Consider the following 27534-nt stretch of genomic DNA (forward strand, 5'->3'; position numbering starts at 1 on the left):
GCGGGGAGCCGAATGCTACAACGCAGAAAACAACTTTGCCAGCGGGGAGCCGAATGCTACAACGCAGAAAACAACTCTGCCAGTGGGGAGCCAATGCTACGATCCGAGAAACTCTGCCAACGGAGCTCAATGCTACAACCCGGGAAACTTTGCCAGTAGCAAGCCAATGCTACGAACCGGGAAACTCTGTCAACGGGGAGCCAATGCTACAACCCGGGAAACTCTGCCAGTGAGGAGCCAATGCTACAACTCGGGAAACTTTGCGAGTGGGGAGCCAATGCTACAACTCGGGAAACTCTGCCAATCTTCCCAACATGACCCTTTAAGAGTCAATGGTAGAACACTTGCATCTCTAGCTTGAGCGGGATGCCACTTACCATAAATAGTAAGGATCGCGCCTAACTCAAGCAGCCAACACCCATTGGCCAGATGGGTGGGAATCACTGATGCCAACTGGGGTATACTTTGCCTCAACCAACATAGGGGAGCAACATATTTGACCCTATGGGTAACAAATAGGGGTGATACCCTATTGTCAAGAGACCCCTCAACCCTAGGATCCCTTCATCTTAATTCCTCACCCTGGGAGCTCAGACAGGGGGGAAGAGTTAGCTTAGTGTCCTCGATCAGTCCAAACCCTTACTTCAGGAAGGTCACATTCATCAATCCATGTTTCTCTCTGTAGATTAGAAACATATCAATGTGCTCATATCTGGTACCAACTTAACCAACTCACTGAAGAGTTGCCTCAAACATCACCAAGAGAAGCATACCTTATTCATCCTCCCTCTCACGGAGGCAATAACCACAAGCCTAAGCTTGTCTCATACAACAACATCATCTCAATCGATGAAGATATCTTTGTCCTAGCTACATGCGATATTTTTTTTCCAATCAAAACCCACTCTTGATATTGCAATATCATTGTCATATCAGAACTTGCTCAAACAACTCTTCAAGGAGCTTCCTTAACCAAGCTGCCTCATAGCTAGCCATGCTAGCAACAATGTAGTCAATGTGCTCTTCCAATTATCAGTGAATCCATGCAAACTCATATCTACGGAAGATCTTTCATCTCGAACTCAGTGGCCAACTCCCTCTTAATGAGTAGCCTCTTCAATCATCACTTTCTACTTGTCCATCATAATATAGTCATGCTACAACAAAATTGTTAGATCTCAAACTATATCAGGTTCTTAGAAATATATCATAACAAGTCATCCTCATGTTATCAAACATTCATCAAGGGTTAGTGTTATATAAGAGTATCTTTATACTTCAAGGATCATAATCATGACATCAATCTACCATATATATCAAAAACAATGTGCTTAGCCTTCTTTGTGAAATCCACCATGTCTAAAATGAAAGATGCTAGCCAAATATCATGAGCACAAATATGTACCATAAATCGAACTTACTTTCATATTCTTGTCATACCTCAAGGGTTACTTTGCCATCCATTATCCATATGACAATGTTGCCTTCAATATTTCAACCAACTTCATCAGCAACCAGGTCTAATAGAGACTAATCCCATCTAGGACTACATCAAATCTGTCACAGGTACTTGAACATCTTCACACGGACCATGCTACGGTTTCTAGATTGCATATCTCAAATCTTTGCCATAAACCAAGAATTCTTCTAAACCCTAACCTCAAAATATCCATCAAACCCTAATAACCAAATTACCTAGGGTTTCCTTCAAACTTTAGTATTCTTTTAGGTCTCCTCCATCTTCTTTTTTGTCCATTAATGATGTCTTCATAGGGGTGACCTTCAATGACTTTTCTTCAACCCAACTTTGATACCATGCTAATTTTTTTACTTAGGGCTATATATTGGTCTTTGCTTCAATAATTGCATTTCATTATTTACATATGGAATTCACCCCATAACATTATTCAGATTTACAACATTATTCAGCAACATATGCAATTATATAGAAAGAACAACATCATTATCAATGCAGCGAAACATAAAGGAACAATAAAAGAAAAGCATTCACACATAGAGACACCTGGATTGGTCGGAGGCCAGGGAAAAATCCTTTGAAATTCTTCTTCTATTACGTTGTCATAAAATGTTCAACAGAGAGAGAGTACAATGATCCATATCTTCAACCAAAAACCTATCCACGAAAATCAACTAAATAATATTCATGAGATGAGCCCAACCATGTTAATGATCAAAACCCTGAATTAGAAACCTGTAATCAACTATCACTGTCTATATTCAACGCCGAACTCTGCGGTCAACTGAAAATTCAACCTTTAGGTCCTTGTCGCAGGGAAGATGTGTCATGCATGCGGCTGAAATGCTTCGGTTGAAATTTCCCCATGACGTGCCTGTGACTGCAATCGAAATTTCTTCATGACATGCCTGCGATTGAGATCGAAAACCCTAAAAAACAGAGATGCGAGCTTTGGACCCTGCAATTTCGGACTTGTGCCAACCAATCTCTGCGAACTTGTCTTAGACCCGTGCAAGCGAAACCAAGGAAGAGAACAGTAGAATGCTCCAAAATGATCTCCAAATGAGGTTGAGGTCACTTGTATTTATAGCCTTCCAAGGGAGTCCAATTTACTTTAGGGCCGACTTGATCAAATGTCCACATGTCGGCTTTAATTAAACAATACACTTTCCCTTGTCCATATTGAGCGCTTCAATAGTTAGAATCGGTCCTCTCAAAAAGAGGAATCTAGTCCCATGATTGGAAATTGTCACTGAGTTGCCAAAAATTAACATAGTTGACTCATGCATGCACTTTGATGACTCGAGAACTCCCCTTGTTGATTTATGTGCTTGCCACATCACTACTGCCTCATTTGTGTGTCCAGATTTTGCCACTTGTCCCAATTGGAAGTTGCCATGTGTCATCATGTGAGATTGCCATGTCACCTTGCTATAAGTAGACTTGATATAAATAGACATGCCAAAAATAGCAAAACCCCTAAAAAATAGGGAAAAAATAGAAATTGTTTGGAACAACTAGGGGAACCCTGCCAAATATAGCATGGATAAATAAAGCCATTGCTAAAAATGGAGATTTCTTTCATGTACATGACATTATACTCATCAGACTTGATTTTTAGCAAGGAGTTCGAATATGTGACAGATTTGACATGCATCCTTTGTTAAAAATAACACTATCTTGCATGTAGCCTAAAAGTAGCTCATAAAATCGTGAACTTTCAAGGATCTCAAATATAACATCATCACTAACATGCAAGTCTTTGAACCCTATATCCTAAAATGTAGGAGCATTGCAAAAAATAGTAACTTTCTCCAATATGATGAAACCTTCGTGCAATATTTGTCCTTGAATTAGAATCACATCACTGAATCAATCCCATAATTGAACTCTATGGTACCAGCTGTCTTTGGAAATGCCTTTGATTGCTAGCCTAATGAAAAGTATTGGCCCTTAACCTGTCAAATTTACAAGAGGGAAAAGCTAGGGGTTATTTGGGGAAACATGGTTAAAATTGTTAGAGCACCTTGAAACTCTTCGGAATGCCTAACAAATGATAGGAAATGAGTTGATGATGACCCTAGCGGAGGTTGCATAACACTTTCTAACAAGTTAAAACTAGGCAAATCCATGAAGTGCAATAGCAAGGACAACATTGCATGTAATATGAAGGACATGAAAAAGAAAAATCTTGTGAAGCAAACTAGTTGATGATGCAACCACTATAAACTATTAAAAGTGCATTTGGAAATAGGAGAGACATCCACTCAATATCATTTCAGCTAACATGAAAAAATCATTAAATAATTGTAAGAGAACAAAGCCAAGGTAGGGCATAGTCTAATTGACAAGACATGGGGCTAGTTGAGGCCTCAACGATGTCATAAGTATAGATTTTATGAAATTTTCAAATCTTCCTAGTCATGTAGGAAGAGTGTTTGACGAAACATTTGTAGGGTTAAGAGGAGGGCTGACATTATAGTGTGAACGAGGAAAATCCATTGAAACGTTATGTGAATCATCTATAAGGAGGTGTGGGAAAATAGGCAAATTGGGAGAAGGAACTTCATCAAAGATAACATCTCTGCATTCAATCACCTTGCGAGTGGAAGGATCATATACACGATATGCCTTGGAAACTGTGTTACCCGACTAGAATGTAATAGTGAGTTTTATGATATGGTTTGTTTTGTAGAAAATCCATGAAATTCTGCAACTGCGTATATGAACAATTTGAAAACTAGTTTCTTTTCATATAGACACAAAATTTCTCTACTTATTTTGCAGCGGAATAGGAATAAAAATCAATGCACAATCACAAAATTCAACAACACAATTTTTCTAAAGAACCCTGTTAGAAAATGTAAAGTGGCAGCTTATTATACTTATTTTCTTTGACCTTGATACTTGCTTGTGAATCTTAGTTATATTCTTTATGTTCTTTTAGTTAGATCTGTTCATCAAACAATATCAAGAAGCAATAACAACAAAGGAGGACACAGATGTAAGTTCTCAGCCAGGGCAAAACCCCTCTAAGGGGAAAACCCATAAATTCTTCTCTTCTTAAAATCTACTTCAAATGAGATACAAAGACCCAATTCTTAGACCAAGTCCTCCCAGTAACAAGTGAGCCCTGCCTCAAGTCATTCTTGAATCTGCACCAAACTGTTACACAATGCAATTTCGATTTGCCAGCTACAACACTGCTACTCGACCTGCAACTTCGGCCCTGCAACTCCTGAAGAAACCCTAATTTGACCTTCTTCTGGGACCTTCCACGACGAGATCTAGACAGAGTTTCCTTCCTTGCAGCTACCAGTTTTTGCACTTCGTCCTACTGCAACTCATCCTCTTCCTACAACCCAGAAACCCTAGAATTTAGTATGTGTGAGAGAGATAGAGCCCAAAACCAAGAAATTTCATCCTTCTTCCTTCTTCTTGACCTTCGCTCTCGTTCTTGCAACTACCCAACTATAGATCGAACTTGTGAGTGAGTGTCTTCAAATGAAGTCAAATTGCTTTTTATATAGCCTTCTCAAGGGGTCAAATTCCCTCCTTTAGGTCGACTTGAGGATCCCATGGCCGAATTGTACTCTTGGAGGTTCTAGGAATTTCTAGACTAAAAATAATTCTTTTTACAATTACAAATTGCGCGGAAGGGTCTTATGTTGGAATTTCTAAGTCTAACCCGTTAGAAACCCTTCATGTACTTTACTGATTTATTCCTACCTACTTGTTCTGTTAATTAACAAGTTATTTACCATGTAAATACTGGAAATAAATACAAGTACATGTTCAACACATTACAGATCATCAACTGAAGGAAACAAAACAAGCACACAAGTGACATCGTTGTTTTTGGATCGATGTCCCCGGAAAAACCCAATGCGGGAAAACCGGTGCAACTATTTGAGGGTTTTAATTATTAAGCAATTTCAGAATACAATGTGGGTGTCAAAACCAGCTCACCCAACAGAGAAAATCCTCGACAGTAGTACCTCTCTACTCGGAAACAAATATTCGAGTTGAAACCCCGGATAAACACTCCGACAAATCCCAGCTCCAATATGCCCCATGAAAACCCCATCGACTGCCTCTAGGGACTGCGTCAACCCTTACGTCAACCTCTAGAGGCACTGCGTCAACCTCTAGAGGCACTGCGTCAACCTCTAGAGCCTCTGCGTCACCCACGCTGGCTCTCGGAGGCACTGCGCAGCTTCTGGCTGCCTCTGCGTGGGCCCTAGCTGGCTTTGCGTAGCCTCTAGCTAGCTCTGTGTCCCTCTCTCCCGACTTCTGTGCTGATCCTCCCGGTACTATCTCTTTGCCTCTCGTTGTTGATCACCGAGTCTATCTCTCTTAGCAAACCCCGCGCTAGAGAATAGAATGACTGATCACTCTGGTGTATTCTCCAAGTGACCCTCAAACCTCCTCTTATACTTTTCTCGTTGATAAATCAACAACCGATATTAAGTCCCTAATCAACGGCTAAGATTAGATCTGGCTTGATCCATGACTTTTGGACCATTCTAACACAGTTTTATATTAATTCACATTAATATTTTATTTTCCCTAAGTTTAGACTTAGGGACTCCATAAAAAATATTAATTATTTTAATATCTCCCAAACTGTTTAGAATCTGCCCAAACCCTTTTTGGGTATTGGAGATCTCATGTGCCTTAGCCTCTCCACCAATTTTCGTGGCTAGATCACATCCGATGCTACCCATGGCCCTGCCACTGCCACTGCCGCATCCGTACTGCAACTCCCTCTCATCTTGTTGCATCGTGCTGCCCATAGCACTGTCACTACTAACTGCTGCATTGCAACCCAGTTACTGAGAAGTAAGTAACTGATCTCCCAACTCTAACATCTCCGTCAGGGTAGAGACACCCATGATGCTGAAGCTCCCTTTGTTGCTGACAAGTGCTCCCTCTTTGACCTCTACGCTGTTGCAACTATTCCATGCATCTCGCATCATTACACACTTGTTTGTGCCATCTTGCATTGGTGCAATACTCCTGTGCTTCTTGCACTGCTGCCTCACGCTGTCCTGGGAATCTTGCGTTGTAGCTCTCTCTGTCGCTCCATTTGCATCCGTCTCTACTAACATCCGCCAGTACTGCTACTCCTCTTCGGGGCTCCCGTAGCAAGGTCTAATCCAAGAGGCTGGGTACCTTGAGGATCCTGCCCCTCATCGCCTGTAGTCTGTCTGATTATAGCTCGATGTCTCCCCACTTCCGCTCAAGTGGTATGTGTGCACTCATGGCACAGTCATTGTTTGTCTCCACTTCCTTCTTTGCCCTTGTTGGCGCAACCTTGGTCTCGGAGGTCTCTCCCTTGCTCTTCTTCCTTGAACACTGGGTCGCATAATGACCCAACTCCCCACAATGGAAGCATTTGACCTTGGGGAGGTCATTCTTCTTCTGTTTTTCCTGCTTTCCCTCAGATGCTAGGGCAGCATCCACCTCCTCCTTTTTGATTCTGATCCCCTTGTTGCTACTTCCTGCCTTGCTCAGCGTTTTGATCTCTTCTTGGCGAAGAGCCGCCCACATTTCCTCCCAATCTGGAAGGGTCGCCCTGTCTAGTATGCTCTAGACAAACACCTCCCAGTCTTCTAAGACTGCATTTAGGGCTGTTCTCACCATCAATTCTTGATCCGACGTGGCCCCTATGGAAGTCAGCTGATCCCGAATCTCCTTCAATCGACCGAGGAAGATGTCGATCTGTTCTTCCTTCTGCATTTGGTATGACCGCAGCTGATTTTCTAGTAACATCCTTCTTTGCACAGAAGTATGCTGGTACAATTTCTTTAGGGCCTCCCACATCTCATTTGTCGTGTCCTTTTCGGTAATATGTGGTACTACATGGTCCTTGACCCCGTCAAGAATGATGCTCTTGGCCCTCGCCATTGCCTCCTCGTACTTGTCGTTATCAGCTGGGTCAACTGGGATTGCTATCGTCCTCAAGGCAAAGTGCTTGACACGATTCCTGTCTAGAACGGATAAGATTCTGGCCTTCCAGACTATGAAGTTTGAGGCTTCGTCCAGTCTGTCCTGGTCTCTTACCCCATTCACTACCATCTCGCTGCTCCTCTACTTCCCTCCTGGAAGTTCTTGGTGTGACTCCCTCTGAGCCTCGATTTCCCTCCTGGAAACCCTTCTGCCAATGTTGAGATGCCCCCACTCTAATCATTAGTGCAGCTGCACCACTGATCCAGATTTCTTGGCTAGAAATCCTCGGTAGCAACTCCCTCCTCCTTGGTCTTGCCCTGTTAGGTACTGTTCTGACTATAGTACCCCACCAACTTCACTCTGCAACTTACCCACAGCCTCCTAAGCTCCAACAAACTGAAGGTTAGAGCTTCTAGGCTCTGTGCAATCCCGACACCAGCTAAATCCGCACCTCCTGGCCACGGGCTTCAATCCTTCCTGACTGAGAAAGATGACCGGGCACTGGGTATGTCGAGTCTGCTCCCCTCTGCCACTGCTTTGATCCTCTTCCCGACTCAAACTTGATGCCGTAGGCACTGCATCACCCCTTTCTTGCTGCTTCTCTCCTAGGAACAACTTTTGTCCCTTAGGACAACTGTTTTCTGCTGCTGCTGCTCTTCTCGGCTGATGTCCTCAGTGCTTATGTGATCTGCAACCACCATCTGATACCATGTTGGAATTTCTAAGTCTAACCTGTTAGAAACCCTTCATGTACTTTATTGATTTATTCCTACTTACTTGTTCTGTTAATTAACAAGTTATTTACCATGTAAATACTGGAAATAAATACAAGTACATGCTCAGCACATTATAGATCATCAACTGAAGGAAACAAAACAAGCACACAAGTGACACTGTTGTTTTTGGACCAATGTCCCTGGAAAAACCCAATGCAGGAAAACTGGTGCAGCTATCTGAGGGTTTTAATTATTAAGCAGTTTCAGAATACAACCTGGGTGCCAAAACCGGCTCACCCAACAGAGAAAATCCTCGGCAGTAGTACCTCTCTACTCGGAAACAGATATTCAGGCTGAAACCCCGGATAAACACTCCGACAAATCTCAGCTCCAATTTGCCCCACGAAAACCCCAACGACTGCCTTTAGGGACTGCGTCAGCCTCAATAACCCCTGCATCAGCCTCTAGAGGCACTGCGTCACTCACGTTAGCTCTTTGAGGCACTGCGCAGCTCCTGGCTGCCTCTGCATGGGCCCTAGTTGGCTTTGCGTGGCCTCTAGCTGGCTCTGTGTCCCTCTCTCCCGGCTTCTGCGCTGATCCTCTCGGTACTATCTCTCTGCCTCTCTGCTTCTGTATTCACTGCCCCTCGCTGCTGATCACTGATTCTATCTCTCTTAGCAAACCCCGCTCTAGAGAATAGAATGACTGATCACTCTGGTGTATTCTCCAAGTGACCCTCAAGCCTCCTCTTATACTTTTCTCGTTGATAAATCAACGACCGAGATTAAGTCCCCAATCAAAGGCTAAAATTAGATCTGGCTTGATCCATGACTTTTGGACCATTCTAACATAGTTTTATATTAATTGACATTAATATTTTATTTTCCCTAAGTTTAGACTTAGGGACTCCATTAAAAATATTAATTATTTTAATATCTCCCAAATTGTTTAGAATCTGCCCAAACCCTTTATGGGTATTGGAGATCTCATGTGCCTTACCCTCTCCACCAATTTTCGTGGCTAGAGCACATCCAATGCTACCCCAAATCAACATCTTATAAACATAATGTTGACTCCTTTGACTCATGACAGTAAATCTGAAGACTTAACAAACCCTAGAGTTATGAAGAACATGCTTTTATCTAAAAGACCATCGATAATGAGCATGAAGCACATGCTTTAATAATAATAATAATAATTTTTCTTTTCTTTTTCTTGTTTGTTCCATAGGATACAAATTGAAATGAGTACAACAATTATGAAGATCGAAACTAGTTACATTTCTCAACAAACCCAACTGGGAAAACCCTCTGCTTGATTGAATCTTATTGAAGAAGAATGAGCAATAGATCTCTTACAATACAATAGAGTTTCAATAGAGAATACAATGATCTCCCTTGCTTGAACTAAGCTTGAAACAATATGCAAGACCCCTGATCTGCTTTCCTTCTTGCCTTGCCTGAATGAGCTCGAAATCCTTGTGCAAATCTTAGGAAATAAGTTCCCATTTCGTAGAGCATGGGCTGGTCGTATTTCTTAGGAATTAGCCCCTATTTCCTAGTGCATTCCCAAGGCAATTCTTCCTTCTTCAATACTCGCACAAGCTCCTCTTGCACGTCCTTTCCCTTACAAGCTCACAAGCTCTCAAACTCGTGCTCAAGAATGAATACAATTGTGCCTTCTTTCCTCCTTATAAGCTTTTCGAATGGCTAAATCTGGCAAATTATATTTTAGGAATTGATTTTGTGATTGAAGAGTTAACTAAGTTGAACTAACTCATGCAATTCGTCTTATCTCAATTCTAGAACTTGATATTCAATCACTCGTCCTTTTCCCAATATAACTCGCAGTAGAAGACAAGAAACTTGACCTTCCACTTTTGAACATTAGTTAACTGCTTCATAACTCATCCTAACTTTTAGGAACTCATCCTAAATTATAGGAACTTGTCCTAATTTGTAGGGATTCATCCTAAATCTTAAGAGCTCATCCTAACTTATAGGAATTAGCTCCTAACTTACAGGAATTGATTCCTCACTTATAAGGATTTGAGCATGCTAAGGAAGAACTTGTTGAGGTCCCTTTTATTAAGGCGCAAATCAAGGAACCTCTATTGCTACTATTTTCAACACTCCCTCTTAGCGAGGAAGGTGCTTTTGGAAGAACCTCGTCCACTTGGATTTGTCTCCGACACTACCACGTTCTCCATTGCTGTCGCTGCTCCTTCTGAACCAGAAGACTTCCCTGCTTTCTTTTGCGGAACCTGATATAAAGAGTTGTTCTTTCACCATGTTCTACGAATCCATCACTTCAGTCATAGTGCCATGTAGCCTATGTACCCCTGTGGCTGCTTCCTCTGGCTGGAAATGATAATGGAAGATTCAACTCTCTTCTGATCCCCCTAAACGAAATCCTCTGCCCACTTGGCTCAAACTCTCCCTATACTAGAAGTCTATAACTGAGTGGTTGCCTCCACTCACCCCGGGCTATGCTCCTCATCATCTTACTAGTAACATCAAACTGTAGTGATACCGAATTGTGAGACCTTCAAACTCTTCTTGCTGGGGTAGCTCCGAACTGTGGTAACACCAAATTTGTCATTGTAATTATTATTCGAATCTCAGAGGTAAACCTGAACTCCTTGACTGTGAGATAGCACCGAACTTATCTCTTCAATCCTTTAACCTTATCCGAGCTCCTTCAACGAACTTGTCTCTGCACTGTCACCCAAATTTCAGAGAGATCTAAATTTCTGTCTCTATGGAATAGGCCGAGGTGCCTATTTATAGTAGTCTGCGTATGAATATAAGCCGACATGACCTTATGAAGGGATGTGTCTTTAATTAGGTGAACCGACATGAGTCTTCTACTTCATCTTGAGGCCGACTTGAAGAGGAGAACTTGTGCTTGTCTTTGGAGGGCTTCTAGACAATTCTATAGACTCATATACATTTGTAATATGCCCAAGAAGGGTTCTTCATACATGACATTGACTCTTTTTGACTTTAATGACAAATCTTAAAGTCTTTCAATGGGAGCCATTTAAAAATAAAATCTCTTGCTCATGAAACCCATGAAGCAAGCATTACAATAATAATTTTATTTTTCTCCTTTTCTTCATTCACAAAAATCACAATCACATGTCATTATGAAGACTGAACCTAGTTACACTTTTCAACACTCCCTCTTAACTAGGGAGGTATTCATAATGGTACTTGGTCATTCTCAATTTGAAGAATTTCTCATAAAAAGAATCGGATTGGTAACCCTTATGTATAACATCATATCAACCAGCATTGTGACATACCAAGGCCTTGACTAACAACTCTATCTCTCCACAAGATTTGAGCTCAATGTTGGGGAGATAAATGATTTATAAACACCCTTATCATTGTCTCTCTTGGAACATACCCCACCTAGGTTCTTAGGGTGTGTTCCACCAGGACTATTCTTATCTTGGATTCCCAATCCTCAAAGAATATCGGTCCTCTACGACTACTCTTATCTTGGATGCCCTATCTCATCCGCAAACAACATCAGATGCCAAATGTTTACTCAATCCTCCATTTTGTCTTCCCAAGTGAAGACCAAAATGATGTGTCTATCTCTCCCTCTCAATTAGGGAGGGCATATCTATTCCAATAAAGGAATGTACTCATTCCTACAGAAGGAATGTACCTAAGCTCCCTCTTGGCTTAGGAATTTCCAAGTTTCTTCCAAGTAAGAAACTTGTTTCCAGGCTCCCTCTTAATTAGGGACCTACAACAGCTCCTTAGGTGGAGATGAAAAGACAACCAACTGCTTGAAGAGCTCCTTCCTTTGATGTCATGAATTTCTTCTTTGTTATGGAGTCTTCATCTTTCGGTACTTCTTCATAGGGCACAAACCATCTGTCACTTTCATCCATGAGTTAGTCATGTCATCATTCCTTTCATCAGAAAGTGATCCATCAGTCTACATCTGGCCATGCTTCATGTCATCCTGCCTTCTTCATACTATCTTCTTTGGAAGGATCTTACATCCTTCTACATGGTCCTTTGGGAAGACACCCACAATTCTTCCTTTGGCAGTATTGCATAAGCCCATCGAGATACGTGTTCAAAAATAAGAAATGAACACTTAAATCAAAATTATCTTTGTGATGGTCTTTCATCATTACATCTCCCTATTGGCATCGACATCCTGCATACATGTTGACACATCTCCTAAAGATATATATATTGTCAAGGGTCTCTATCTTTTCTAGACTTCCATCAGAGTCTTCATATCTTTCTGGGAGATATCATAGTCAAATCCTTCAGTTCTTGGATGTTGAATGCCTTCTTCCATGGTTGCATAGTCTACGATCTCTTCCTTTCTTTCTTCACACATGACATTCTCAGGAACTTCCAATCAGAGTTCTTCCAATTACTATCAATCGCCTCATATTCCATATGAGGACATATTATGTTGATTTCATCTAGTGTGACCCATGCCTTTGTGCATCCTTTTTCCCATAAATGTCACTTGAGATTTCAATGAGGTTTCCAAGAGCTATATCCTTCATAGTTGACTGCCATAGATTTTGTTCCAGACATCCTTCATGTTTCCTATGGGGATGTCACAAGCTCTTACTTCTAATGCTTTTCCTCTTCCTTGGACTTCCTTCTTTTCAACTTCCTCCACTTCTTTGGTGAAATGGACTTCTTCTCTCTCTTTCTTGTTATTGCCCTTAGGACAATCTTTCCGGCAATGCTTATAGCATTGAATCTTAGCTATGTTCTTCTTTCCTTTTTGAGGACCAAATTTTCCAAACTTCCCCTTCCTTCTGGAAAATGTTTGAACACCTTTTTGCCCACAACTTGTCTTCTTCTATCTTGCATAGATACCACAAGTTGAACGGGATAGCTTTCTTGTCCTCATAGGCATTTGTTACCTTGTTCATCAGTTGGTGCATTTAGAACAATGAGGATTATCTCCTTATCAGATATCATCTCTCCCAAATCTTGTAGTTGAGTTCTTATGTTGATATCCCTTACATCCTTTGATACCTTCAATTTGTGTAGATCAGATCTAAGTGATATGACCTTTCTTATCACATCTTCAGAGAATAGTTTTACGAGCGTATCATATATCTCTTTGATGTCTCCAATCTTGCTATATAGGGAATGAGGGGACCTTCGATTGATTTCATAAGTATCCCTTGAGCCCTTTGATCCCTTTCCATGTATTCAGATAATGCTTGAACTTTGGATGGTTTGGAGACTTTTCCATTGATATGATCAATGACTTCACTTTCTTCGAGGACTATATCTATCCTCCTTTTCCATGCAAGGAAGTTCGATGACCCAACCAACTTATAGATCTCCTTGCAAAACGAAGTCATTTTACTAGATTATATTATAGAATAAAAGATACTTGACAAGTGAAGATGAAATCTTCAACTTGATTCCTTTGATGGTGGTTGACGAAGATGTATTAGTGTCCTTTTGGATGATCTTCTTCCAAATGAAATTCCTTCTTCAATAAAAGGAGATTGCCCATTTTATGATGACAACGCCTTTTGATCTAGCTCCCTTTGTTGATGGTGATTGATGAGGATGTCTTGATGCTTCCTTGGATGATCATCTTTTAAGGATAAGGGAGGGGTCCTTGCTTCAATGAGAGGGAACTTGCCTTATAGCCTTTTGAAGATGATGACAATGCCTTTAGCCTTCTTTGGATAACTAGCCTTCAAGATACTTCGACTTCTTCGGTGGTGAATGAGTGCAGATCCAAAAATGTTTCGACTTTCTCCAAGATGATGTGATATTTGTCCTTGAAGTGCTTCTCTTGGATGTCTATACTTTGGGCTACCTTGCTTTGTAGATCTCTTCAACTTGATGAGGGTCTTTGTGGTCTCTTGATGATGACTAGGGGATCAGAAATTTTTGCTGGTGTAGACTTCTTCTTCAATCTAGGTTTTGATACTTCGATGTAGATCTTGACTTCACTTTGATATCCTTCGACTTGCTTTGATGCCTTTCTTGAAACTCGATTCTTGAGTGTCTCTTTGATTAGATGCCCTTTTCTTGACTTTGTCACCATAGCTCTAATACCATGTTGAGAAATCTAGGGCATCAATAGTTAGGTGATTTCTCTTTAATTAGTAACTGCTTGTGAGTGCTTTTTACAACTTTAGATTAGGATCTTCTTCACTTAAGTTATTAATGTTCTTCTTCATCAAACAACTACCAATGCATGAACATAAATAGACAAGAGACACAAAATGTAGGCTATTAGCCAAGGCCAAAACCTCTCACTCTTTGAGAGGAAAACCCGCACAAATTCTTCTTATAGAGATTCCAATTGACAAATACCAAGACCAAGACCCTTGACCTAGTTCCCACTCCAAGACCAAGACACAAGTTCTCTTGATTGTCTTCTTCTCTTTTTCTCTTCTCGATTCCTCTTCCACTTCGACCTTCTTAACACTGAGACTACATTGCTGTAATATCATCAAAAATCTCATCACTGCACTGAGATCTTTATCACTGTAATACTACCTAGATGTTATCACTATAGGAACACTGAGACCTCATAGTAGTTGTGACCCTTTCTCTGTGGTAGTATAAAGACTTTCTCACTGTGTAACACTGAACTATAATGGCACCGAAGTTGTGAGCCACCAAACCCTTCTCACTATGGTAACATCAAACTGTAATGATATTGAATTGTGAGACCATCAAACTCTTCTTGCTGTGGTAGCTCTGAACTGTGGTAACACCGAATTTGTCACTCTAATTGTTATCCAAATCTCAAAGGTAAACCCAAACTCCTTGATTGTGAGATAGCACCGAACTTATCTCTGCAATCCTGTAACCTTATCTGAGCTCCTACAACGAATTTGTCTCTGCACTTTGTCACTCGAATTTCAGAGAGATCTGAACTTTTGTCTCTATGGAATAGGCCGAGGTGCCTATTTATAGTAGTCTGCCTATGAATATAAGCTGACATGACCTTATGAAGGGATGTGTCTCTAATTAGGTGAGCCGACATGAGTCTTCTACTTCATCTTGAGGCCGACTTGAAGAGGAGAACTTGTGCTTGTCTTTGGAGGGCTTCTAGACAATTCTATAGACTCATATACATTTGTAATATGCCCAAGAAGGGTTCTTCATACATGACATTGACTCTTTTTGACTTTAATGACAAATCCTAAAGGCTCTCAATGGGAGCCATCTAAAAATAAAATCTCTTGCTCATGAAACCCATGAAGCAAGCATTACAATAATAATTTTATTTTTCTTCTTTTCATCATTTACAAAAATCACAATTACATGTCATTATGAAGACCAAACCTAGTTACACTTTTCAACAAAAATCGCTAAAATCCTTAGGAGAGAGAGAAATTACTATTGCTTTCAAACCTATGGAAACCGTTGGTAGGAAAATGAAACCTGTTAAAGATAAAATTGACCTGCATCAACTCAAAGGGATCTTCTATAAGGTGAAGTGTTCATGTGGAATATGCTACATTGGAGAAATTGGAAGATCATTCCAAACAAGAATAAAAGAACATGCTGCAGATATAAAATATGGTAGCATATGCACATCTGCCCTTGCAAAACACTTTATCAAGACTAAGCACCAATGAAGTTCATCGCTTCAAAATACATTTCAGGGAAGCCATTGATAAAAAACCCGAACAATCTTAACAAAGACAATGGCTTAGAAGTAAATATAAGTTGGATTCCCTTGATCAATCATCTTGAGACATATGAATCTAATGTTGATTCCCCTACCTTGTCACTATGATCCCCTTCCCTTTCCTCTCCTCTTGATCTCCTTCCCATTCCTTTACCCCTCCATTCATTTCATTGGTATCCTTCTCTTTATTGTCATTAACCTCTTTCCCTCTACCTTATTGTACCCCTCACCCCCCTCTTTTGTCCCTGTTGCCTCCCCTCGCCCTTCCTTTCCTCCACCCCCCCCCCACTCTTGGTCTACTCCTCCCCTTCTCTTAACCCTTACCAATTTCTTCCTATTCCTCTTTCCTTTATTATCTCTTATCCCTCTCCCTTATTTTCACTAACCCTCTACCTCTGTTTATCCTTGATTTTTTTGAGCTTTCCCTTCACATTCTCCCTTGTCACTTGTCTCGCAATTTTATAGTTAATATAGTTTTAATCCAAAATAATAATAATAATACTTTAGGAATCCATATTAATTTAATACCATCATTAACCATTAAACAAGTTTATAATCATGTTATCCTAACCTTAATGATTATACTTATTAATATTAATATTATTATCAACAACTCATTTAAATTTCTAAAACAATAATTTATAATTGTATTACTATATATTCTAGAAAGCATATTTGCTCTAATTAGTATTATTCATATTAATACTTTATATAATAAATATAATAAAATATTATTATTATTACTTTATTAAAGTATTAATAATACTTTAACAAAGTATTATTATTAATATTTATTACTTCAATGATAACATTAATATTATTAGACTTCTATTACATAGTACTTTTTAATATTTAGATTCTACTCTATTATTACCTCCTTTTAATATTAGTTGTCATAAATCTTTAATATTAATCTTTATAATTATATAAATATTAATACTTCAATATCTCTAAAATCTTTACTGGTACATTCATTAATCCCTCATTTGACTTAATATATATTTATAGATATTTTAGGTTTTTTTAGGATTTTTGGTATTTAGGGTTTTGAGTCTTAGGTTTTTTGCCCTTAGTCTCTTGAGACTAACTCTCTCCTCCAACTTTCTCCTTCCTTTCACATCTTTGGCATCTCTTCTATATAGTTGCTCTCAAATGCATTCAATCCCTCAATTTTTTTGTCCTGATGATGGATCCCCTTTTGGATTCGAAACATTGGCATTTGTGTTCAATATTGTGGAAAATCTGATGTCTCAATCCACTAATACACACCACAGAAATCTTAAAACTCTAGAGAGGAAGGTTGCTGAGGTGACAGTGGAAACCCTTCCTCTTTGTTGTCATAAGATTTGGCCCCTCGCTTGGCAAGCCTTTGCACTAGGCCTGCTAGATTTTGCAGCAACAAGCCCAAAGTTGTGCCCTGAACTTTCATGTCATAACATATCATCATCGGCATTGGCTACCTTAACAACTTATCCATTTTCTATCTAGGAAGGAGTCTTCCCCAACTTTTACATATGATGAGATTCATCACATTATCTTGAGGCAACCACCTTAAAACCATCATTTATGTCCTTAAACCCATTGTTATGGCCAAATTCGCCTCTTTGTTGGTTTAGTGTGCATGATGTGGCAAATAGAAAGAACATTCATTTGAACTTCTACATTGAATATATGTTGTATTTCCCAAATGTTGATGCCATAACATACTTTGGGTTGCTGATGTTAGCCACCATAGCTACAAATTGTTAAATTTCTAATACCAGCCCAATTTATTTTTTCACGACAATTTAATTTATACCCAATGATTTATTTATTTACCCAAATAATTATTGAATCACTGAAAAATAAAATCACTGGTATTTTTAACTTCTAGAATTAAATATATGCAACAGAAATAAACCAGAGAGATCAATCACACATTGCAAAATAATTCACCCACAACAATTCTCCGTCATTTAATTATTTGGAAAATCTGGGTTTTCGACCCACAGAGATACAAGGAAAAATACAAAATTAGAACCTATAACACGACTCCCTTAGAATGAATTCGGCCCAAGGAACTCGAGCTCTAGGAAATCAACCTCTGGATGAAATCAGCCTAGAGAACTTGGCCCAAATACTTAGCCAACAACTTGACCTACGCCCTCTTTGTGTGCCACTGATGCACAATAAGGAAAACTCGGCCCTCCAACAACTCAACCTCCTCTAGATAAAATCAATCTCCTTCCCAAATCTCGGCCTTGCAATCTCCTTTTTCTTGGCCCTCCTGGATTCGTCCCAATCCACTTGCACTTCTCCTTCTTTGTGCACCTCGTCCATAGAGCCACTCGCACTTTGTTAAAACTGGCAACTAGGGCGAAACTCCATGTGGGTCACTTTATTTATGGCCGCTGATATTTTTCATGGATTCCTCTCTTCGAGAGGTGTAGGATTGATCTAAAGATCATCCGATTCCGACATGTATTTATGGAGATATGAATTTATTCATATTATTGACAATTTGTCAAGGTCGGCCAGCAAGCAAATCAAGCACTTTTACCCCCAGCTCATCCTCAATGTTGCATTTAAATAGAGGAGACCTCAAGTCATTTTAGGAGCACATCATCTCATGATCTTTCTCTCCACTTGTTTGGGTATGTCTTCTCACAAGGAGGACATGGTGGAAAGAAAGGTCAAGAGGTGCCCTAGCCGCAGTCAAGAGAAGAGGCCATGCCCTAGCCGCAGTCAAGAAGAAGAGGCCAGAACTCCTCTGTGTTTGAAGTGCGGATCTAAGGCAAGGATGAGGAGAGTGCAGACAGGATTAGGAGAGATTCTTCTCTGCGTTTTGGTGCGGATTTCTCTGTGGAGAAAGCCGCAGCTAGAAGGGACCTAAAGAGCAGACGTATGGGCAGTTTGTGACATATCTCCTTTGCTAAACAAAACCGCAGATCAGAGGTAAAGAAAAAGGGTTCTTCTGTGTTTAGTTACAGTGTTTGGATATTATGTTTTGGGCCGCAGGTGATGATGTTGCTCTAGCATATGTAGAGGGTTGTTGAGAGGCCGAGAGACCTTGTAAGGATCCTCTCACCTAGCTGCAGTTCATAAGAAGACACCGCAGCCCAAATTGAAGGTGTAAACCCTTGCCTTAATGTCAAACTCCTTGCTGTAGCAGATCCGATATCTGTAGGGTGCCTTGAGGTGGTTTCTTAGGGACATACATCAGCAAGATTAGGCCTAGAAGGACAACAAAAGATGACAAGGGAACACTGTGATTGAAGGACTGTTGTGGCAGATTTTGGAGGGTTTTGGATGCCCTAACCAGAGATAAGAAGCTACAGCAATAAGCACAGAAATCATGACTAGGAGGCAACAAGATGGTTATAGATAACTTCTTTGTAATGTTCTGATTGATAGATCAATCAGCATGGAGGATAGGAGCTTATAAATGGGAGGCAACAATAGAAGAAGGTTTCTGGGATAGTTATGGCTGAAGTCATACCTATGGTGAACTTGCTGCAGTTCTATAGTAGTTGTTTAGGAGATCGAGTTCACAGGGAAGGAAGCCACATCAAGTTATGTAGTAGGCTGTTGTAAGATTCAGTTGAAACCCTCAACAAAGCTCAGTCCATGAACAACAGTGACAGGTTTTCAGAATTGCAGACTTCAACCCTTGGTGACAGAATTGCAATTTCATTGAGTCAACTTCATGGTTAAGATCTTTGATATCAGATCTCCTATTTGGCAAGTCAATATTGACTTTATATCATTGTACTATCTCTCTATCTCTCTCTCTGCTGAACTATAGAAGAATATCAGAAGAATTGATCAAGGGTTTCCCCACATTGGCATTTGTCCATGGCTGGTGCCACATCTTGTGTCCTCTTGTCTTGGCTTGTCTTCCACTGTTTATGTTTATGTTCTATCTACATTTTACTATCATGTTGATGTGATTGCTAAACTGGATATTGATATTGGGCTAATAAGAAAATTGAAGTAAATTTCTCTTAAGCATAGAACATACCAAAAATTAACATGGTATCAGAGGTGAGGTGAAGACAAAGCCCAAGCAAGAGTGAAAGAGCAATCACCGAAGACAGTTGGACAAAAGGCTAAATGGGTTCCTCATCCCACTTCCCGGCTGAAGACAAGCTCCGTGAAAAGTCTGACTATCATGGATGGAAGATGTCTCTTGATTTGACATTGGAAGAACTAGAAGTGTTGGATTATGTGAAGGGTAAAATCCCTGAGCCTCCTTCAAATGCACTGGCTGCTACAAGAACAAGTACAACAAGGCTGAAGTCAAGGCGAAGAAGATTATTAGAGATTCCATTAACAAGCATTTGGTGGCTTACTTCTTCGATGTAAACACCTCCAAGGAAATCTACGATATGCTGGTCAGCGTGTTTAAGAGAAGCTGGCATTAAGAGGGAGACTACAAAACCGCTGTGTATGTTCAAAACCGATGCCCTCATCAAGCATTGGATTCCAAGACTCCAGAGCATCAGGAAAGAAGGGAATCTTCGTGGGCTACAGTGAAAATTCTAAGGGCTATAGAATTCATGAGGCAGGTCAAAGGGAAGTTGAGATAAGTCATGATGTCACTTTTGATGAAGTAATGGTTCTTAGCAAGATCAACAACCTTCCTATTCCAAGGAAGGACAAAGAAGTTGACACTTGGAAACAGAGTGAAAAAGAAGATGAAACGATGTCTGATGTTGATGAACCTATGTATCCGATTGATCCTCCTCCTCAAGAGCCCTCCTCCTCTAGGAGGAGGCCCTCATGGCTTAGGGAGATTCTCGAAGATGCTGAGAGACATATTGCACCAAGGGGCACTTTCCGTGAAAGCAAGAAGCCGAACAGGTATCAGGGATACTTGACCATTATGAGCACTATCATTCAAAATGAGCCTACATCATTCAAAGAAGCCATGAAGCATCAAGTATGGAAGGATGCTACGAATGAAGAATACGAGTCCATTATGAAGAATGATGTTTGGAATGTGGTCCCTAGACCCCAGGACAAATCAGTTGTCACTTCTAAGTGGCTCTACAAAATAAGTATGGAGCTGATGGGAGTGCAAAAAAGTACAAGGCTTGCTTTGTTGCTTGAGGCTTCTCTTAAAAGGAAGGTGTAGGTTATGATGAGATATTTGCACCTGTTGCTCGATACATCACCATCCGCTCGATCATAGCCCCTGCTGCTTCGCAAGGATGGAACTTATATCAGATGGATGTCAAGACCGCTTTCTTGCATGGTTCGATTAAAGAGGAAGTCTATGTGGAATAACTCGAGGGGTTTGAGGTTAATGATTGGGAACCTCATGTATGTAGGTTGAAGAAAGCTCTCTATGAATTGAAGCAAGCACCCCAGACTTGGTAGGTATGAGAGGATCGATAGCTATCTGATGAAGCTGGGATTCACTAGAAGTAAAGCCGATCCGAACCTTTACTTTAAGGTTGAAGATGATAGACCTCTCATACTGGTGCTTTATGTGGATGACCTCTTTTTGACAGGTGCAGACCCTCTCATTCACAAATGTAAGAGGGAGTTGGCTTCCGAATTTGAGATGAAGGACCTAGGACTGATGCACTACTTCCTAGGGTTGGAGGTCTGGCAAAAGCCAGGAGAAATTTTCCTATCTCAAGGAAAATATGTTGTGAAGATATTGGAAAGATTTGGGATGGTGGACTGCAAGCCCGTGACTACCTCGATGGAGCTTAACTTTAAGAAGTTATGCGGTAGTGCTGCCGGACCTGAATTGGGAAATGCTTCTGAGTATCGTCAACTCATAGGAGCACTGATGTTCTTAGTGAACTCTCGTCCGGATATATGTTTTGCAGTTAACACATTGAGCCAATATATGATTGAGCCTCATCAAACACATTGGATTGGTGCCAAGAATCTTCTAAGATATCTTCGGGGCACAGTCACTCGTGGACTGAGATACACTACCGAAGATGTGAGGATGGTTATTCTAACACTGATTGGGCAGGCAGTGTGGTGGATAGCAAGAGCACTTCTGGGTGCTGTTTCTCTTTGGGTTCTACTTCGATATCCTGGATGAGTAGGAAGCAGAAGTTGGTTGCTTTGAGCACCGCTGAGGCCGATGAGTATGGCCTCTTGTGAAGCTCTCTGGTTGAGGAAGCTCTTCAATGAGCTGTTTGGACATGTGTTGGATACCATCGTGATCCTCTGCGACAACCAGAGTGGGATCCGATTATCAAAGAATCCCGTATTTCATGATCGCTCCAAGCACATAGACATCAGGTACCACTTTATCTGGGATATGGTACAACGAGGAGCAATAAGGCTCCATAACATTGGCACTGATGAGCAAGTTGACGATATTCTAATGAAGCCCCTGGGAAAGGTCAAATTCTTGACTTTCCGAGAACGACTAGGAGTCGCGGAGAGACCCTCTTCTAAGGGTCCTGTATAATATGGATATTGAGCTCTAGGAGCTCCAGTGGGCCTTGGGTACTTCTTGGAGCGATGAGCAATGATAGGGTGAGTGGTTTACCCTTCCCCTAGTGGTTTGCTATGTAGGCAAGATGAGTGGTTCATCCTTCTCCTGCTGAGACACAATCATATAGGGTGAGTGGTCCAACCTTCCCTTAGTGATTTGTGGTGTACAGGGTGAGTGGTTCAACCTTCCCCTGGGATACCCCATGGCGGCATGTCAGGATGAGTGGTTCATCCTTCTCCTGCTGGGACATCCTACCCATGTAGTCTGGGACTCATGGGAAGTACCTCTCATCTGGCCAATGAGTAGGAAAATGAGGATAGGGACCATAGTACTACCAATGGATGCATCGTGTACTACCGTACTCCCTATGCTAGAATGACCTATATTGATTTGGGATTACTTGGAACTGACTTCGGGTTAGTAAGAGTGATATGACACACTCTATCTTATCTGGAACTGATTTCGGGTCAGTAAGAGTGGTATGAGACACTCTTTTATCTGGCGCTGACTTCGGGTTAGTAAGAGTGGTATGAGACACTCTCTTTTATCTGGCACTGAATTCGGGTTAGTAAGAGTGGTGTGAGACACTCTCTTTATTTGGGACTGACTTCGGGTCAACAGAGAATGGTATGATACATTCTCGATCACTTATTCTTCTTCATAGTTCAGTAGAGCAGGGCAGTGCATTGATGACAGAGATAGTATTGACTGACAGATGAATTGGCAGATGGAGTTCTCCCTAGTTGAAAGGGAGTGTTAAAATTGGCAACTAGGGCCAAACTCCATGTGGGTCACCTTATTTATGGTAGCTGATATTTTTCTTGGATTCTCTCTCCAAGAGGTGTAGGATTGATCTAAAGATCATTTGATTCTGACATGTATTTATGGAGATATGAATTTATTCATATTATTGACAATTTGTCAAGGTCGGCCAACAAGCAAATCAAGTACCTTTACCCCCAACTCACCCTCAACGTTGCATTTAAATAGAGGAGACCTCAAGTCATTTTAGGCGCACATCATCACATGATCTTTCTCTCCACTTGTTTGGGTATGTCTTCTCACAAGGAGGACATGGTGGAAAGAAAGGTCAAGAGGTGCCCTAGCAGCAGTCAAGAGAAGAGGCCATGCCCTAGCCGCAGTCAAGAGAAGAGGCCATGCCCTAGCCGTAGTCAAGAAGAAGAGGCCAAAACTCCCTTGCGTTTGAAGTGCGGATCTAAGGCAAGGATGAGGAGAGTGCAAACATGATTAGGAGAGATTCTTCTTTGCGTTTTGGTGCAGATTTATTTGTCGAGAAAGCCACATCTAGAAGGGACCTAAATAGCAGACATATGGGCATTTTGTGACATATCTCCTTTGCTAAACAAAACTACAGATTAGAGGTAAAGAAAAAGGGTTCTTCTGTGTTTAGTTACAGTGTTTGGATATTATGTTTTGGGCCGCAGGTGATGATGTTGCAGTAGCATGCATAGAGGGTTGTTGAGAGGCCGAGAGACCTAGTAAGGGTCCTCTCACCTAGCCGTAGTTCCTAAGAAGACACCACAACCCAAATTGAAGGTGTAAACCCTTGCCTTAATGTCAAACTCCTTGCTGTAGCAGATCCGAGATCTGTAGGGTGCCTTGAGGTGGTTTCTTAGGGACATACATCAGCAAGATTGGGCCTAGAAGGACAACAAAAGATGACAAGGGAACACTGTGATTGAAGGACTATTGTGGCAGATTTTGGAGGGTTTTGGATGCCCTAACCAGAGATAAGAAGCTACAACAATAAGCACAGAAATCATGACTAGGAGGCAACAACAAGGTGGTTATAGATAACTTCTTGGTAATGTTCTGATTGATCAATCAACGTGGAGGATAGGAGCTTATAAATGGGAGGCAACAATAGAAGAAGGTTTCTGGGATAGTTATGGCTGAAGTCATACCTATGGTGAACTTGCTGCAGTCCTATAGTAGTTGTTTAGGAGATTGAGTTCACAGGGAAGGAAGCCACATCAAGTTATGTAGTAGGCTGCTGTAAGATTCAGTTGAAACCCTCAACAAAGCTCAGTCCATGAACAAAAACGATAGGTTTTCAGAATTGCAGACTCCAGCCCTTGGTGGCAGAATTGCAATTTCATTGAGTCAACTTCATGGTTAAGATCTTTGATATCAGATCTCCTATTTGGCAAGTCAGTATTGACTTTATATCATTGTACTCTCTCTCTCTCTCTGTTGAACTATAGAAGAATATAAGAAGAATTGATCAAGGGTTCCCCACATTAGGGTTTGTCCCTAGCTGGTGCCACATCTTGTGTCCTCCTGTCTTGGCTTGTCTTCTACTGTTTATGTTTATGTTCTATTTGCATTTTACTATCATGCTAATGTGATTGCTAAACTGGATATTGATATTGGGCTAATAAGAAAATTGAAGTAAATTGCTTTTAAGCATAGAAGATACCAAAAATTAACACACTTTGAGAAAATCACTCTCTCTTCATGATGGCTCGCTCTGTCTTCACCTCCTTGCTAGGCTCCCTTTATAATCTTCATTGAGTCCAAATCCCTAACCCCAATCTCCCTTCTAGAACCATCTTGGAGATCAACGGTTGAGATTATTTCTAAGTCACTTAAATAATTAAATTATTTATCCTTAGAAAATGACTCAATAGTCCACAATAATTAATTGACTTTAATTATTGTACTTTTCCTAAGTTAGACTTAGGAAAGAAGACATAAATCACTTACTCCACCAAGCAAGCACCTAGAAGAGGCAAATAATGTCTTCCACATGCTAAGACACCAAGCCTATGCAGAAGACCTTCCAAAGCTACCACTCACTTCAACACAAATCCCTCTTCTATTACAAGGATGGAGTCTTCTCCAATTTTACACATGATTGAATTCATAATAGTGTCTTGAGGCAACCACTTTAAAACCGTCATTCTTGTCCTTTGTAACCCTTTGATTCGACCAAAATTCCACCATCTTGTTGGTATGTGTGATGCGGTAAATAGGAAAAACATTCATTCCAACTCTTGGAACATGAAGAACATCTCAAAACTTCGTGTTGTCGATGATGACACCTCTGCAACTTGAAACTAGTAAGTGTTAGTTATCGCCAATGATGTTTTCTCTCCATTGTGTTGTCAATAATTGAAGAGAGAGGTGTTGATGCCTGGTCATATGCTTGGTAGCTCCATAATCAACAATCTATTCCCACAAAGAAGAGGACTAATATGCAAAGTGCACAATGAAATGTGTAGTGTGAGAAGATCTTATGGTATCGTCTTCAAGAAGCCCCTTAAAACAACCTCTATGTTTTACAAACTTGTTAATCTTTTGAAGGAGAGAGATGCAAGTTTAAATCCATGTCCTTGCTTATGACAGTAGCATTAGACAAGTTTCTTCTTCTTGGAGGTTTTTGGGTTTTTGCCCCTTAGCCTTGTTGCTTATGCGAAGAAGGTTTACAGATAGCTTTTGAATGAGCTGGATTTGGGAAGGTGGTAATTCTCTCATATTTCTCAATATGACTTAATGTTGGATACGATTAGCAAAACCTTTCTTAAGAGAGGACAACTTGTAATTCTTTGTAAGTAGAGAAATCTGAAATATTATAAAATATGATGGCAAAAGATTTTAACGTTGGATAGAATTATTTAGAACAATAATTTCATATTCTAAATTTGATTTTGCCTTTCCTCTTTATGTAATAGACCTTCAAGTTCCTAAACCTTGCAATAAACTCCCCCACGTTGTCAAAGTTATCCATTTTGAGGTTTGAAAGCCTATTTTCGAGTATACCTGAGAGGTTTTCACTATTTCAAAAAGGTGTTTTGAAAGTATCCCAAATTTCCTCTTATAGAGTGAGTAGCATTAGAGCTTTGCCCCTCATTAGACATGAAGTCATAGCTATCGTCGTTGTCAGGTGGAAGGGGTTTCTCTAGTTATAGGCACAAACCCTTTCTTCTAGGAAGGGTAGTGATTTGATTTGTGCAAATATTATAATTAGCCCATTTAATTTATCAAATATCCAATTTGAGTCCATAAGGATAAACAAGATTGCAAAGAAGCCTTCATATGACAAAATGAGACCTTTAAAAGTTTTCCTTGATAGGCCCTAGATGGAAAGAGAAACATCCACTTCATAATAAAATTGTAGTGTACTACTTGCTGTAAAACAAAGCAAGGGAGAGTGCGTTGGCCTTGAAGGAAGGGTTTAAATCCAAGGAAACCCTATAAAGGAGATGCTGGCCTTGAAGAAGGGTTTAAACCCTAGAAAACTAGGAAAAGAGGCATTGGCCTTGAAGGAGGGTTTAAACCTTAAGAAAACCCTAGAAAATGAGTTGATCCAAAACCCTAGAAAACCCTATTTTGTAGTCACAAAGAAGCCTTGAGCAATGCCACTAGCCAAAAATATTTTAGATCTGCTGTTGATTTAAGTGAGATGCACATCTGCTTTGATACCATGTTGAGATTCACAAGGGAGAGTGAGAGAATTGAATTTAACGAACTCAAACCGAAATTTTGCATAAAAAGAAGCATAAACTAGCACTAGGGCAACACAACACTAGAAGAGATGTCACATAAGACAAACACAATCCTAGAGAGAGAACAACCTGAGAACAAATTTGCTGGAGAGGGAAAGAAACCCAAGCATAAGAGAGAGAACACTTGGAAAGGAAATACAAGCACAAAAGAGAGCACACATGAAAAGGAAAACCAAGCACAAGAGAGAGAACTCTTGAAAAGGAAACCCAGCACAAGAGAGAGCACATTTATTTTTGGGTTTCTCTCTCTCTAGGGTTGCTGTCATCTTACGGGACATCTCTTCAAGCATTTCACTCCCCTAGTGCTGTTTTTGTTTCTCTTTATGGCAGAAATTGGGTTTGTGTTGGTTTCATTCAATTCCCTGGTTTTATCTTGAGTCTCATTATTTCTTGTGAATCTCAACATGGCTGTCTAAAAACCCAAACTTAATGACACGGTGTTTTACCCAACAGGGTTTTGAGCTTAAGTGTACATAGTCTGGCTTAACCAAACCTACAAATATAATGATACAATAGAAGGTCAACCGTTGCTGAAAGTGAAGATTACACCCCTATTTTCAAAATGCAAGCAATCCATTATTGCAGCAACAGAATATTATTGTGCAAATTAATCTTATCTGTGACCTCTTGACCCCTAAGCTCATTTTGCATTTTCTCTTCACATGATATAACAAATTCAATTCTGTTGACAAGAAGATGCCCTAATTACGTAGCTCCTTATTGGCACCATAACCTTGAGATGTA

The 27534-nt window shown here is 40.4% G+C and overlaps 1 protein-coding gene across 1 annotated transcript in view; it reads left to right on the top strand.

Annotated features, from left to right (window-relative positions):
• The window catches only part of LOC149209207 (protein ABA AND ROS SENSITIVE 1-like), a 153990-nt gene that overhangs the window by 36100 nt on the left and 90356 nt on the right, over positions 1 to 27534 (top strand). The gene's annotated exons all lie outside the window — the stretch shown is intronic.

This window comes from Pinus tabuliformis, chromosome 1_2, assembly GCF_031772625.1.
Source record: "Pinus tabuliformis cultivar Carrire ecotype Pingquan chromosome 1_2, CPIR1, whole genome shotgun sequence".
NCBI classification, from domain to species: Eukaryota; Viridiplantae; Streptophyta; class Pinopsida; order Pinales; family Pinaceae; genus Pinus; species Pinus tabuliformis.